Here is an 18,613-nt window from a genome sequence, read left to right on the forward strand (position 1 = left end):
ATAAACTAGATTCTTTGACTAGCTCTTAATTATCTTGTTAAACTACACACTCAAGAAAAAGGACCGCTTATTGGAACGCCGTTGGTTTAATTCTATACACTTTAACTTATATTACTAAATTATATAATGGTTTCTCGCTGTTTTTGTTTTTAAAGTACCAACCGTCACTCTGACGTTTAAAAGTTTGTTTACGTAAGGAATTGCAAATGGCCGACAATAATAAATTCGCTGCCTAGGCAACGGAACAATTCTAAACTATAATATTACACTGTATAATCGTCAAGATTGCAGTATCATACTGTGGCGTAAAGGTAGTGCGTTCGGCTGATAACCGAACAATCGGTGGTTCGAATCCAATCGAGTGCGTTTTTTTTCGTGTGAAAAAATAAATTATGTATTACATGTCACACGCCAAAAACACACTCTGATCTGATATCCCAAACGCCCCAAAGGAATATAACTTGCTTATTTCCATTGCCTTCAGGGTCCATGACTCGACACAGTATAAAATTATGGAGAACGCTAATGTTTGCGCAGGCATTATTTTTGTGGCAGTTGGAATTCCCCGATTCTTCACATCCGCCTTTTCCACTAGTGGTCGATCCCTCGTTCATTGTTTCTAGGTTTTGGGATATACTTGCTGCCGGTAAAAGGTGAGCCCGATCGACAACTATTAATTTGGTCTTATTCATATTAATAAGGAGGCCGTATTTGCGACTCTCTCTTATTTCCAAATTGGTATTAAATAAGTGAACGAATAATTTCACACATGAACATATCCAATCGTTTTTTTACAAGCAGTATAATTCTATACTGACAGCATGCGTTTCGATGTCTTCACATTTGTTTTTGAGGAAAAAATTCTTGTCCCATCGACAGAGTCGCTGAACCAATCTGTTTTGTTCAGTGTACTTTGCATGTTCCATGGTTGAATTAAGTCCCTTATTCTTCAGGCTTTTGTTTGGCATCCCAAGTTTCATCAGATATCCAGATCTTGTGACGTTTTGGGTTTTCCTGACTATTATTAAATTTCTGGACTTTCTCCATCGCACATGATGATGGTGGCATCCTTCAACTTATTCCATATTGTATCGACATTGTTGCTGGGGTCTAGTATGTTGAACTATAATCATCATTAGATATTGGTTTCGAATTACGGCTTGCTTTTTAGATTCATTATAATTTATAATGATACTAGATTTTTTTGGGGTTGCTTCTAGGGTAATTATAAAATTTCTCGGGTCTTAGATATTGCTATATCTCGTAGTAAATCCTGCTCATATTTTATGAGTAAGCTCGATAATGATTCCTGCCTCTTACGGATCTGGAGGAGATTTTCCTAAAGCAAGTTTTCCCAACCGGTCGATCGCGAAGCAAAAATTGGTCGATCCCAATTTACTATTATGAATTTCGATAATTTAAATGTTGTAACCATGGATGAAAAAAATAAAATCCCGATCGAAAATTTTATATTTTATTGGAAGAAGTGGTTTAGTAAATGATATGTTCTTGTTAGGTTAAAAGAGACCTGAAATAAGATCAAAGATTTTTAATTGAGCGAAAAGATAATAATGCGACATATCTTCAAAACAAAACAATACAATATGGTTTTTAAAACTAGCAGAAATAATAAATTCTGAAATCAAGAACCATCACCGATGTGATATCGTCAGTCAATTAGTTCAAACTAAAATTATCACAATGCATAATATAAAAACTACGAAAAACTGGTAAATACTCATTTTTTTAATTCTAAAGATTGGTAGTATTGATTGGGTTCATAAAATTACGAAGATTATATCACTATATTAGAAGAAATATTGGATTAATGTAACAAGAGCTTTACTGATTTATATAAGATTTATAAAATCTGCAGTTTCTTATCATCGCCTTTAAATAAATATGAATGAAAATGATGTCGAAAGTCTAACTCAAACCATCACAAAGATTTTCCTAATTGATGTGTGTATTTTCGAATTATAGTTGATTGAATTGGAAGATGACATTACGTTGACACAATTGAAATCTTTTGATGTAAGGAAAGTATACTGAATTCTGAAAAATATCTCATAATCAAAGGACGTCTATATCCGAATTTTATCATATTTGGGAAATACATAATAATGGGAATCTTCTTTTTCTCATATGAAATTTATCAAATCCAAATATCGAACATGTTTGACCGATGATCACCTTGATGACTGTTTGCGTTTTGCAACAAGTAATTATAAGCCGAATAATTTGAAGATTGCTAATGACACACAATGTCAAATATCTCACTAATTATATAAGATATTAAAAAAAATTGAATTAATTAAAAGCTGCCAGAAGTTTATTTTATGCTTCATCGCTTCCACATATCTATAACAAATACGAATATATTAAAATTATTTTGTTTTGGCAGATATTTAACGATATAATAAATATTATCTTTTAAAATGAATATTTTTACCTTTTAAGAACTAAAAAAGCAACAACAAAATTCCTATAAGATTCTTAAGTCATGAAAATTAAGATAATAATTACAAGATAAAAAGAACTTTTCATATACAACGTTTTTAAATTTTCTGTTGAATCATATAAACTTGACTTGACTAGCTTAACCGATCAAAAAAATTGTACTTGATAGAAATACTGAATAATGAAATGTCATTTCATATTGATTTTCATAGTAACGCACGTATATATTATTTAATTATTTAGTTGCTAGGACCCCCTAGCAACCAATAATGGTAGCGAAATAACTTTTCATACAAAACAGAATTAACTAAAAATGAATTCAATTCTACTTAAAGATGGCTAAAAGTATTAAGAAAATGCATTGGCATCGTGTTCTGATATATTCTAAAAGTTTCAAATGTCTAGCTAGTCGGGAAGTTAGTTAAAAATAGATTGCAAGATTTGTACCGGACAAACAACCACCGGACAAATAAGAATACGACCTAAGGAAAACGTTGTAATAAAAAGTAGCTCCCAACCTCAAAAAGGTTGCGTACCCTTGCAAAAGGATGAGACTTTTGGCGGTGTTAGAAGTATCACTCTACTCTGCCTAGTGACAATGTCGAAACAACATGGAACAAGTTGAATGAAGCCACCTTATGTGCGATGGAGGATGTCCAGAAACCCAATAATAGTAAGAAACACCTGAAACGTCGCAAGATCTGGATATCTAATGAAACATCGGAGGCCATTCAAACAAGAGCCGATCTTAGGAATAAGAGGCTTAATTCAACTATAGAACATGCAAAGTACTCTGAACAAAACAGAGTTGTTCAACGACTTTGTCGACGAGACAAGAATTTTTTCCTCACAAATAAAATGTGAAGACATAGAAACGCATGCTGTCAGAATAAAAACACGGGATATTTTCAAAAAAGTGAAAGAAACCACAGGAGATTTCATGAAAATGAACTGGGCATCGAGGAAGAGGTTGGCACACTGATTATGATTATACTGCTTATGAAAAAACGAGTGGTTATGTTCATGTGTGAAATTATTCGTTCACTTATTCAATACTAATTTGTAAATAAGACGTGTTTTTAAAATTATATATTATTATACGAGCTAGGTGTTGATGATCATTTTTCTTTTGTTTTAGGTATACTGGCTAAAGATATGCCAACATATCCAACGTATTCATATTCACGTCGGGGTCACCACTATCGGAAGTGAGATGGAATAAGGAACAGGCAGGGTAGGTTGGTTTGACTCCAATAATAAGAAGATTGATGCGTGTATTAAATGAACCCTGGTTTTATTATCTCCTTCCAAATAAATATTAATTTAATTATTACAGCTACGTTTACAGATTATAATTTAGATTGCGTGAAATCACGGTTATGCGTTTTGACGAATTGCGAAGTCGATCGGGCGGAGCGACACGATAACCTTACGGTTAAATCTTTGATAACTGACTGACATATTATTTTCATGTACTTAGTGTTTTTATAGTGATTCGATACAATAGAAAATGCTGCTATCACTACTTGAATATTTTGATAATCATGCTTTGTTGTGTAATTCATGGCTCGTTTATAAATAATTGATTTTAATTTGAACAATTAAGCAGTTTTAATAATTAGGCAAGATTGATTTTCATATAAACAATTTCTATGCATATTATCATGATACATCATTGAATTATTTTGCTAAATTAGCTTTCTGTTAAAAATTGATTGATTCACATAAATCGCTTATTTTGCTATTTCAACAATAGGTATTATGTTGCAAGATACATCGTAATTATAAATTAATGGTTACCTGCCGATTCATGTGGATGGTAGGGTATTGACCTCCCTAGACGTAATGATGGAAGATTATAATTATATGGTTAAAAAGTGTATTATGCTTTGAAAGATTTCTTCGAATTGTATTAATCAAAACGAACAATATAATAATTTCGTTATTTGCTTACAAAAAACTGATTTTATGTGAGCATTTTTTTAGTTTTAAATTTTATTAATAATTATTATTTTGCATTATTGTCTATAATATACTAAGATTATATTTTCTTGCTACAGTGTTTTCCTAGGTGCCAGTTTGTACAAATGTTTGTTTGTGTAAATGATGGTAAAATGTTTGTATCCGCTTTCTTCTATTGTAATATTTAAAGTTTACATGCAATACTGTCATTTGCTTAGAAAAATAATGATTATTTTTTAGTTTAAAATTTTGTTCAAAATTATTATTTCGATTATTTGTCAATAAATTGATATACTTACCGATAAAAAATTTATGAAAATGGCGGTTAAGTACCTAACATAATTTGGGAGCAAACTTATGTTTGCATGTAGAAAGATATGTGTACTGTAAATTTCAATAAAATATGATGCATATTTGCATCATTATGCAGTCAGGCCATTTTAATAATATTATGGTGTCATGAAGTTATCATTTTCCTTTATTGTTCCATATTTTGAATCGAATTTATTGTTCCAGAACAATAAAAATATCGCGTAATTTTTGCTGCACATTTATTATTGTATTTGAACAATTATTTTGATAATATTTTATTATTATTTCTACCTGTTATATAACCGTGCCATGTATGTATGCATAATAAATTTGAAATGCCATCGTCACACTGAACACGAAATGGCGGCAAATTTTAAACGGTCAATTCTTATTGATTGATAAACCCTATAATTAGACAATATTAGTCTATAATATAGTAAATGTTATTCTACAAAGTTACAAATTGCGTCATAAATTTAAATTCGATAATGAAGATTTTGGTACGCACCATAAATTTGAAGCATATAAGTGTAAAAAATATGTACGTTCAGTTATAATACGAGTAGGTATGTATAATGATTTCATTGTGACTTTGAAGGGGAAGCATTACCCATTCATTTTTACCACGTTTTTCTTAGCTCGTAATCTTGTTTGTCCGGTGGTTGTTTATCCACTACAAATCTTGCAATCGATTTTTAATTAACTTCCCGACTAGCTAGACATTTGAAACTTTTAGAATATATCAGAACACGATGCCAATGCATTTTCTTAATACTTTTAGCCATCTTTAAGTAGAATTGAATTCATTTTCAGTTAATTCTGTTTTGTATGAAAAGTTATATCAGAAGAAATCCGGGTACCTACTGTTCGGTTATACGGAATACAGCGGAAAACGCATTTTGAAATTAGTCGATAAACTGGATTATTTGTTAGTTTGGGTTAGTTTAGGTTAGGTTAGGTTGGGTTAGGTTAGGTTAGGTTAGGTTAGGTTAGGTTAGGTTTGGTTAGGTTAACCTAACAAATAATCCAGTTTATCGGCTATTTTCAAAATGCGTTTTCCGCTGTATTCCGTATAACCGAACAGTACCGAAATCCGTAATCCAATCCACTATTATTGGTTGCAAGGGGAGGGGTCTGGGGTCCTAGTCCTAGCAACTAAATTATTAATATATATATTAACGTGCGTTACTATGGAAATCAAAATGTCATTTCAGTATTCTATATTTGTTTGTTTGTTGCAAAATAGCAAAAAAATGATTTGTTGACAATTGCCTTATTTGTCCTAAATTATTAATACATAGAATTGTCAAGTTTATATGATTCAACAGAAAATTTAAAAACGTGGTAAGTATATAAAAAGTTCTTTTTATCTTGTAATTATTTTATTTCCTTAACCAGCTTACCAGAATGTCATTTTCAAAATGAAATAGGTATTTACAAATAGTGAACTTGACAAATTTCAACTTCAAAACGTTCACAACATAATCATGAGGAAGCCCGCGTGATCTCGTCGTATCACTTGATTCGTACTGCATCACCCATACATAGCTTGGCGACTATATATAAAGATATAGGTACCGTTAATCGACATCATGGATACCATAAGTAATCAACCATGCCATATACTAAATAGATGATGAATCATAAAGACAACATTTTTATTAGGTTTTAAAGGTAATTCATATTTAATTTTTCTCATATTTTATGTGACATTTGGTATAGGTTACAGAGAATATTATATATTAACTTAATGTATATAAAAATATCTAAATCATTTGCAAATAAGCAAATAAATAAATCTGCAGCGGCCAGTGAGGCTCCGTGGGGGTAGGCAGACCATGCGTTGCTTAGGGGTGGCAAACTATAAAGGGCGGCAAATTAATTAATAAATAATTACTACATATCATTACAACTTTTGAAAGCAGTGGAGAAACCATGGTGGTGGAAACCATTAAGCGGGCGATGCGAACGCTTCGTTGGAAAGTACCGACATTTTAGTTTAAAGATAACACAAGGGGACCTCCAAACTGTTCAGTGTTTCACGTAACTAACTAAAATTATCGCTGCTTAAGAATATGTTTCGTAAAAAAGTTTTAATGCTATGAAATATGCTATGAAATATGCTATGATAATATTATGAATCTACATCATTTTTTTCAAGATTTTTATTGCAATTGTCAGTTTAAGATAGTAACATTGGCAGGTACACAATCCTATATCCTGATTATAATGAAAGGGGGTGCCATTCTAAGTCTGCCTAAGGGCGGCACTTTGCCCAGGGACGTCACTGGCAGTGGCTTTAAGTATGCTCAATCGATTTACAAATATTATTTTTAAGTTGTTAAACTGTTTGAAAATGTCTTCATATTATTTTGTAAATTTGTACTGCGCATTGTACGTCTTTCTACGTCTTCCTCTCTTCAGTTCAGTTGCGTAGTCTTGATTGATTATAAATTAGTAAACGTCTTTACCAATTGAATAAATGGATATTCGACAAAAGCAGCTAAAATAAATCCACAAGTCAATGATATGGTAACTAAAGAGAGTCCAAATGAAACCTGTAAAAGATACAATAGACAATTATTAATAATGCAACACTTAATGTTCAAATAGACTATATGACGATCGGGCACATATATGCTAAGAGCGTTTTAGTGTCTATGATCAAACCTATGCCATTCCGACATATTATACATACTTACATATTGTATGACAGCTATGACATCCTATTTACACTCTGTGACACAGGACGCCAACATAAGAAACGGGTTTTTCGACATATATATGACCGATCGTCATAGAATGTATTTGAAGCATTACTTTTCGAATAAATAAAATATAGACTTTTATAATGTTATCACGAAACGAAATCTATAATTTTTTTTTTTAATTTAAGAAGATTGTAGGATGACATGTAAACTGTAAAGAAATGTGCTAACTGCTATATTATACCACATTAGTTACCATCACAATAATAGATCATTGTCAAGGCGTGTGAGGGGTTATTATAATATTATGTTTGGCCCTACTTGCCAAAATAGTAGCCTATATTTTCAATTTCATATTTTACGCGGTTTTAGGACAAGTAAGGTTCGACTAAAAACCAACAGTCGTCGCCCAAATTACAATGGATTGGTTCACCCACTAGCCGACCGTGACAATATCTACTCGTGTGATCAATAATGGACATTTGATTAATTTTAATAGTTTAAAGCACGCCATTTTTATTGTTTGGAACATAGTATAAGTACTAGGACAATATTCAACCATTTGTATGTGATTATATTTCTGTTTATTATAATAATCTTCGAAAAAAAATGTTCGGAGGGATTTCACGATAATATGAATAATTAAACAATTGTTATCATTTTTGCCACTTCACTCCTTAGCAATGAACTTACAATAATTATTCATATTTATATCTCTGCCGCCACCCATTAGAAAATACCTATTGATATTTTATTAACGATGCATGTATATAAATATTTAAAAAATAATATCAATTACAATTTTATTATTTTTTCTGCCAATGAGACGTTTTTTATTATTTGATGTTTCAGCACAGAGTCATTTTTATTCTCAAGTTAATAATATATTAATTTAAAAAACATAACTTATTAAAAAATGAACGGGAAAAAACCGTTTGGTTCCGTGGTGATTCCATCGGATCCAAAAAACATCATTTTGATGTGGTGGAGTGGTTTTATTCTCAATATTATCTTACCAATTATGAAGACTAAATCTGTTATAAACTTAAGCATATTGTAACATATATTTTAGAAATTAAGTAAAATTATTTCATACAATACTGATCCCAATAATTCATTATTATGAATGCTCATCGAAATTAAATGATGTATGAAATTTGACTTTGTTCGGGAAACTGTGCTTGTATGACAGTCAGATATATTTTTTAATGAAATTACATATTCATTAATAGTAGGTAGGTATAGAAATCAAGAAAACATAATATAGGTTATACCTACTCAATTAATTTTTGTGGCCACTAAAGATCATTTTATTACAAATATTTTAATACTTACGACCTTACGACAGACGAAATTTCAAGTTGCCAAGGTTTTTCATTCAGAGTAGTTAAAGCATAAATAATTATCGGATTAAGCAAATATGCAGAATACGATACATTGGCGAACGGCACCCAACATTTATAAGACAAAATCTCTTGAAGAACACCTGCAATTATAAATACATCACATGCTAAAAATATTTTCTGATGATTTTAAAGAGATAGCAAAAGTAGTCAGCTTTATCTTGAAAACTCACTGTTTGTAAAATATTTGCTCTAAAATGAGTAATTTTAGAAATCTAAAAGGAAATTTTACAATCACTATGAGACATTACTCAATATGTATAAAAAAACTAAAACTACTACCCCGTCCCGTTTACACGTGCATGGATTTACTGTTGACAGTAAGAAAATGTATGGGTGAAAATGAAAAAATGAAAATGCATGCATGAATCAAGCAAGTTTGGAAGCTTCTGAATTTCCATGTGATATGCGCTTGCGCAGAAGAAGGATAGTGGCGAACCTGCCGACAAAAAAACGAATTTTCAGGTTGACCGATTTTCACTAGCTGCCAAATAGTACGAAATAGTACCATAAAATGACAACATCTCGTCTCGCTCATTTAAAGAATTAATTGGAGAGACAGTCAGTACTTTTACGTGTAAACAGTTATTGTCGTGATATTTTAAAATAAGCACTATTACCACCAGTAAATCTTTGCACGTGTACAGGCGCTAGACAGACAAGCGCGCATACAGAAAAATGGTTTGGAGAGTCGATTTTGAAAAAAAATCCGTAATATTTTTTTATTGTTTTTTAAAGCGGTGGCAGAGGATGGGGTAAACAAACTCCAAAAGGTCCTACTGACTTCCATATTTACCCTATGATTCAGGTCGCTTCAGTCGCGGAATATCGCACTTTTCCGGGTAAATTCCCCATACGTCAACACTCCTCACTTTGATTCAATCAATAAATACCTGGTCTGGCGGTATAATAAAGGTGTTCACCTACGAGTTATTGCGGGCTATCGCATCCACAAGTGGTTATCAAATAAGCGTCGCTTAACTGTCATAATAATTGGGATCGGTAGTGTCCGTTTGTCTTGCTTTTCGACATGTCACATGGAAATATTAAAGCAAATATTGGATGGCTCAGATAGTTGCACCAATTTATCGTTAGTGTCGCGGGTTTTCCAATGATGACAAGTCTTGATGGCCGAAGAAGTAATTTTAATTTTTTCCATTTCTGGGGGGTCCGGACCCCTTAATTTTTGTATTAGGTACGTCAGGGGCGTATTTTTTGTTACCTTTCCTGACGCTAAAATACCCTTAGTTAGACGATAGATAAACAGAATTGAATTGAATGCAGGCGAATTGTCGAGCCGAAAGTCTGTGGACAATAAGCTGCCCAATTTTTCTGAGTTTACTACTCACCAAATGGTGATCAATGAAACCAGTAAAATACTTTGACAGTTAGTTAGACATGCCGTAATATCTTCCAATACCTAGCCCTGAAATTTTGTGTTATTTACGTAAAGATTTACATAAAGCAATAAGTCAGTCAAAACAACACAAATATTACGTTGTTTTTTAAAAGTTACAAATTCGGTTTATCTCCATTTTCAAATGATAATTAATATTTTTTTTAATCTGGACCCATTACATATTTGTTTCGGTTTGATTGATAGTATTGTAGTGGTTCACGGATAAATTCTGGTGACTCAGCGAGTGCTTTAAATCTAACGGATCTGTGGGTCTATTCTATACTTATCGAACACTAAAGTGATAAATAGTATCAAACTTAGGGTAGGTTTGTATCAAAATATTAGCACTTATTGTAACAATTACACGAAGTTGGTTTTTATTGTTGCAATAAGTGCGATATTTCAACAGCAGCAAGATAGGTGCTGTTAAAATATAGCACTTATTGCAACAATAAAAACCAACTTCGTGTAATTGTTACAATAAGTGCTAACATTTTGATACAAACCTACCCTAAGTATGATAATATTTATTACTTTATCACTTTAGCGGTCGATAAGTATAGAATAGACCCACTGGTCAATCATAATATAAACTTGATAATTCTATGTATTATTAAATACTTTTTTTGTACTGATAGAAATACTGAATAAATATAGAATACTGAAATGTCATTTTGACATTTCATATTGATTTCCATAGTAACGCACGTATATATTAATAATTTAGTTGCTAGGACCCCCTTAGCAACCAATAATAGTGTTTTACTTTTTACGATTTTTTTTCCGAAATAACTTTCTATACAAAACAGAATTAACTGAAAATGAGCCTTAAAGATGGCTAAAAGTATTAAAAGAATGCATTGTCATCATGTTCTGATATATTCTAAAAGTTTCAAATGTCTAGCTAGTCGGGAAGTTAGTTAAAAATCTTCAATCGTCCAATACAAATCTTGTACAAGAAAAAAATTGTACTGGACAAACAAGAATACGAACTAATAAAACGTGGTAAAATGTGTCGACTGATAAAGAAAAACCTCATTGAAATAACTATTCGTCTATTATTGCCGATTCGAAATCGGCCATGAAACCGTGCAAGGCAAGGCGGTAGTGTCTGATGAATATTTTGTATTCACTAGGAAATGAGCTCTGTTTTCTATAAACTATGATTTTTTACATCTGCACTGTTTATAGTTTTTCCATGTAACGAATATCACATAGAGGCTAATACGATGCTGCAGAATTAAAATTTGTTATCTATATCAGAAACACGAGAGTTTTGCATTAAAAAAAAAACTTATAGTAGATACCAAAAAAGCTCAATCCAAACAATTGGAGATCCCTTGTCTACTAATCCGATTGTCTTTTCTATTCACAGCGAGTCCGCAATACTGAGACGGCGCCACCCCGAGGTGCACTTCAAGTGGATAAGGAGACACACCGGATATAAGGAAATGAAAGAGCCGACAAATTGGCTCGGCATGGTGCCTCTGAACCCAAGACCGCGATAGCTTCTGACAAATTTCCTCTGAGCTACGCGAAAATTAAAATTTCAGATTTGGTGAAAAATGAATGGAACTCACGATACCTAAACTCTTCGACAGGGGAGTTGACCCAAAAGTATTTACCTTCAATTTCAGCAGCACGAGACGTCAGGGTGCATAAGTGGCTGTGTTGTGAGATGACTCAGATTCTTACAGGTCACGGAGTCATACGAGCATACCTGCACCGGTTTAAAAATAAATAACATCTGATGGAAAGTGCCCATGCGATGACGGAAGTGACCAGGACGTTCTACATTTACTCCTAGATTGTCAAATCTTTAGCTAGGAGCGGCACAACCTAAACTTTTTATTACAGATGGCAGATTCGGACATTCGAGACCTGCCGGGGACCATGGCAAACGATGCCGGAAGAGATGCACTTTTTAATTTCTGTATTGATGTAATAAAAAGAATCAAAATAATAAATGGTGACATGTAATAATGATACGTGCCTTTCAGATCCAGTGACTGCAGTCATATAAGATAGGATAAGTATATTGCTCAGAATATCAGTCCTACATATTATATATATGGAGAGCATATAATGCGAAGAGCCCTAGATCATTGGCAAGGCGGAATAATAATTGGTGGCCAGAAAATAAATAACTTAAGATTCGCAGATGATACCACACTAATCGCTGCTGATGAAAGTGAACTCACAGAGCTGCTACACCGGGTAGAGGAAGAGAGTCGCAAATACGGCCTCCTTATTAATAGGAATAAAACCAAGTTAATGGTTGTTGATCGGGCCAACCTTCTACCAACACCAAGTACACTCCAAAACCTCGAAACAGTCGACGAGTTTGTATATCTTGGATCGACCATCAGTGGAAAGGGCGGATGCGAAGCGGAAATAAGAAGGCGCACACAAATTGCAAAAAGTGCGATGACACGCCTTACCACTATATGGAAGGATCGGGGAATTTCGATTGCCACAAAAATGATGCTTTGAAATGTCCAGTGGTATCCAAGAAGTACAAAACGTCCGCCAGGTAGACCTAGAGGCCGCTGGATCGATGAAATGATCAAGTTCTGCGGAAGTACGTGGCAAAGCAACGCACAGGACCGAGAGAAGAGGAAGCAGCTTGAAAAGGCTTTCATCCAGCATTGGATAGATTCAGGCTGATGATGATGATTATCAAACTTAGGGTAGGTTTGTATGCTATATTTTAACAGCACCTATCTTGCTGCTGTTAAAATATAGCATTTATTGCAACAATTACAAACATTAAACATTAAATGAAAAGGATTAACACATATTAAAAAAACAACATGTATTTTTTATCCAGTCACGGGATTGAACCCACTTTTTATATGGAACCGCTCTGCCAAGTCGGATATCATACCTGTATTATCAGGATATGCTAAAGTTAAAGTACCTATGTAGTAGTACCTATCTATAAAGTTGCAAAGATCAATCATATTCAAAATGCATTCAATAAATGCAGTCATCTATATAAGTAGGTATATTTATTTTTAAGTTCGTATTTTCAATAATATCCATTTATAAAAAGTTTCAAACCAACATTGTCCATAATATTATTTTAAATAATAATCAATAAAAATAATAAGAACACACATTTTTTATAATACTATAATAAAATTACAACATATTTGGTAGTTAATTAAAATAAAACGCAATAAGCCACATTAGACACGTTTTAAAAAACAACGTGTATTTTGGTACATCCAAGCATCCAAGGGATCGAATCCACTCTTCATAAACGACTGCTCCCCCAACTCGGGCACAAATATTTAAAATTAAAGTAGGTACGTACTTATCTACAAAAATCAATAATATCCTAAATGAATCAAACAACAGCATTTATCTACATACCTATGTACCTATATACATTTTTTTTTAATTAAAGTAGGTAGGTATTGCCATCTTTGTATTTTTAATAATGCCTACTTAAAAAAGGTTTCAAATCGACATTGTGCACACGCAAAATTTGTATGTATAAGAAACATTTGATCTGTTTTTATATACAAATATAAGTATACATATTAATACAATAAGAGAACATTTTTCACGTAATTTTTTTATTCAAATGTTTTGGTAAGATTATAGAATTCTGAATAAAACATTTGAAACCATAATATTCTAATAATAAAGATAATCTCCTAATATAATATTTTACCAATTACCACCAATAAATAGCTGTTGATAATTAATACCATTAAAGTGCAATATTACTTACTAATATACTAATACTAGCTAATACTAATATATTACACAGGGAATTATAAATATAATAAAATTTATTAATCATATTTAAAAAATATATCTATTTCGGTAACTGACAATACTAATGTCTAAATAAAACACTTAAAACAAAACCATCGTAATACAAGGAACACACATTAGAAAATAGGTAGGTAAGTAGATTATGAATACAATCACATCGTATAGGTATATTATTTATGTAGTTTCAACATTAAATTATTTAAAACCAATAAAGACATCTCATGAAATTCGTATTGAATCTAATTGGAACAGCAAACTAGCGCCACATGTTGTAGAATACGTATTCCACGGTGAAATGTTCAACGAAGAACTCGTCATTTGATAAAATGTTATACGAACTCATGTTTCACGTACTGCGGCGCACGAATGAGTGTCCCACGAACTGCATACGTACAACTTACATGTAACCCCATCAGCGGGGTCCACGACAGCGATCACCCTCTCGTCCAAGAGATCATTTCCTGACTATTAATTGTAGATTGGTGCTCCAATAATCGTGTGTTATTTGAACTGTTTGAATTAATTAATTGCGTGATTGAGTTATTCCTTTTTCTCCCCTAAGCGAAGCAGATCCTACCCCTATGCCTATTTTCCAACCCCAACCGTGAACGTAAGAAGGTAGAAAAGGTGCTTGAGTTGTATGGCTCATCTGAACTCGTCTGTGAAAAAAATTGGCGCATGGTATGCAAAAGGTTGGCCACCCCTGAACTAGCGAATACGTGGTCTTCTAACAAATTCTTTGTTGATTTTACGATGATTGAGATGGTTATGCTGTCAGCTGTTTCGGATTTTAAGCCCATCGGTAGAACAATTCAGATATAATAATTTGGCCGCTTAATACTACAATCTATAGTATACATGAAGGCGTCCCCGGAAAAGGGGTTTACATCATGTCAAAAAGTGATTTTATTGACTAAAACGGGTCTATATAGCATTGCTCACGATATTGGAAAGTTTTATTATTTTAACTGCCCCACTTTTTCAGATATTAGCAACACTAAAATGCTTACCGTAGAAAAGGGGTCTATATGATTATTTTATTATCCAAAATAAAAAAAAATATATAAATGATAAAGATAATGTTTTCATGAACATAATTATTATCACAGATATACTCCAAAAGTCCCCATGATCGAATAAAACGTTTTTTTCCTCTCCTGAACAATTTTGTTTTTGCATATTTCTTCTTTCTTCTTTCGACCATGTCCGATCCTAATAGGATCATATGGGCCTCCACATATTTACGGGTAGGATAATTAATTTTAAATGTATTTTTTAATATTCGATATGAAGAAAAAAAATATAGATGTAATACCTATAAATCTCGCGGGACACATCAACAAGTCACGCGAAACATAATTGGCCCGCGGGACACACTTTGTTAACCTCTGCACTAAAGGGATATCATATTTTCAACATAATATGAAATGATTTATTTTTTGAGGCATTACTAAAATTAAGTATTTAGGTATCGAAAGATGTCGTACACATCAGTTAAAGTTAGACTACCCCATAAAACGCCCCACACCTCTCAGATCGATGGAAACTATTTTGGCCAATAATGATGTCGAATGCTACATTCCTGCCAAACTTCAGCTTTTTTCCTCGGACGACCAGCAGGCCTATACGATTTTGCCAACCTCGACTAGCCTTAACAAAGGCTATAATTTGAAAATTTACCATGTCAGTCAGAAATTTTCTTCATAAAATTAACTCAGTTCGCTGGCCAGTATAAAACCATATATTTTAGCCTTTTAGGTATATATACAGTATACACACCAAAGTGAAAGGAAAGTTTATAGCATCTCATATTTTTTTAAATACAGAGAAGACAGAGGTTCGTGTGCTTTTTTATGGGGGCAATATTTCTAGCTACGCTACCATGAGGTATACGTATAACGTCTCCATAATCTTCTTCCATCTTCCACCCTGTCACGATCCAGCATTGGGGCATAGGGCAAGCACAAGTTCGCGCCACTTCCCTCGGTTCATCGCCAACTCTTGCGCCTCCCGCCATGTCAGGCCTGCAGCACGTATGTTGCTTTTGTAGCACCGCTGCAGGGTGAGGGAGGGCCGGCCACGGCAACGGCACCCTTGATGCTGTGCCACAAGGGTAGGAAGTGTCGCACTCTTTGGCGGCATCCGGAACACGTGTCCCAGCCACGTAAAGCGTATCTTCGTAATAACCTCAATCAAAGGCCAAAGGTTGGTATGACTTCAGTGGGGTATGCCTTGATGCCAGATCAGGTGTCCTTCCATTTGAAATGCTGAGTATGTCGACTATCCATGATAGCTCTGCCAACAAATCCTACCTCTAACCTCTCCGCGGGGGTCCCTAGGCAATGAAATATTTACGATAAAAGAATATATTGATAAGAAACAAGATTAACACATTTGAAGATAATTCTAGATAAGATACTAATTATAAGCTATGTTTTTGACCATTCAAGTGTGGTAAATGTCCTACGAATAATGATTGCTTTATAATAATTATTGACCAAAGAATAAGGTAGTGTTTTTTTGAAATACGCCATTTCTTTTGGCATTCCCCAGTGGTTAAGCTACAACATACGGCCGTAGCCATAAAGGACAAACTAAAACTGAAGTAGAGAGTAAGAACATGTTAACGCGCGTGTTTGAACATGTACCTAACCGAAAAAAAAATCGGTACTGTTCGGTTAAAGCGGATACAGCGGAAAACGCATTTTGAAAATAGCCGATTTTTTTTAAACGGTACATGTTCAAACACGCGCGTTATCATGATCTTAGAAAGAAACGAAATCGATAGCAATACCTATCTAAAAAATAGGTCACACAGGAACAGTCAGTAATTTTGTTATTAAGCAGATAGGTATGTACCTATGTAATTAAAATTGAAAATCGATTCTGATCTCAAGAAGAAATTAATAATACAAATCAATAATTCCACCAATTTTGAACATCGGGGGACGGTGGCGGCATTTTCAGTACCTATGTCTAAGGGCGGTACTTTGCCTAGGGACGTCACGATTCACGACTAGGTAAGTAATAATACAAATTCTCAAGATTTTCTTGCTTGTCTTTACTGTCTACCATACAAATATCGCACTCACGTCAAACTAAAATCACTCTTCACCTACTTAGTATGGTAATTACTTAAGTAGTTACGAAAAATTATATAAAATATTAATCGACGTTTCGTTTATTTTTTAACCTTCTGGCTATGTATATATTATTTCATTTTCTTTTATTTGGCTTCATTGAAACGTAAAATTGTCCATTTGATAAACTGTGTATAATTATTATTATTCTTTGGAATAGTTTTTCTCTAAATCTTGTGATTATGTCATTTCTGAAAATATTTTCCAAGTAGGTACCTAGTCGCGGAAATCATTGATGTCGATTTCGTAATGAAAGACTTAATTTAGGTATGAAAATATATTTTTTTTAATATTGCATCCATAGAAAAAACTGTATAAATACACGTACGTTTATGTAGTGGCAAAAGTTTATAAAATATTATATATATGTAATTATTTGTTTGCGGCCAAATTATGTATATTGGTCTGGACCTTCATCCTTAACATTATAAAACAACGACCATGGCACTATCTGTGGCTGATAATAACTTTTTCACAAAGGTCAAACACATGTGGATAATTAAAACATAATAAATAATAATATGTACATAATGTATGTACCTATTTATTTAAATAGTTTAGATTATGCGCTTATCTAAACATGAATTCATAATATAACATACAGATGTTTCCTACTTACGTCGACAGTAAATATTGTACGTTAATATTTAAATTAGTATTATGATCTTCCGCCAAAAACTAAAATTAAACGAAATTCGAAGTTGGAACGATAGACATAATTAAATTCAAAGGCATCTTACATCCTCTACTTATAAAACTTCTTTTAATAATTATAGTAGATACATATCTACTGAATTGAGTCCAAATATGTTCAAAATGAATATTTCGCTTTCTTCTTGATTCTATCAAACATTTAATTAATGATCATAATGGCTGAAAATATCACAATCGTACATAATACCTAAATAGCATATGAAGGGTCTAGTTGCAAAAGCGCCACTGTTTACTTTTTGTGAATTTTTAGAATCAAGAAAAAACGATTCATAGGTTTATTTTGAGGGAAAACCAAAATACCATAGGTTTTATTTAAAAAGTGTATCTCCAATTTACCGTTAATAATAAATATAGAATATTATTCTTTTACAAGCGGCCTTGTCAATTAGTACCAAATGTGTGCTACGTCCATATAACTCGTTTCATTTGGCAGTGTGACGTACCTAATACATTTTTCAAGCTCCTAAGATTTAATATCAGCAAACACGCTAGCAAGATATATTCTCGAAATTGTACAACCTATGTGACATAATTTAATTTTAAATGGCCGTAAAACTGTCGTTTTAGCTTGAAGCGGTCGTAATTCTTTTTGGAATGGCGATAAAAACGTCGAGAATCTAGCGAGTGCTTGTCCTTGTCGCGCGACAGATGACACGCCGCGAGTAGGTGCGGACGGCTCAATGAGGTCACATGTACCTGGAATGCTGGCTAGTTTTTGCATGTGAG

The sequence above is a fragment of the Rhyacophila brunnea genome, unplaced genomic scaffold, assembly GCF_057557595.1.
Source record: "Rhyacophila brunnea isolate RB1 unplaced genomic scaffold, BYU_Rbru_1.0 scaffold_2, whole genome shotgun sequence".
NCBI lineage: Eukaryota > Metazoa > Arthropoda > Insecta > Trichoptera > Rhyacophilidae > Rhyacophila > Rhyacophila brunnea.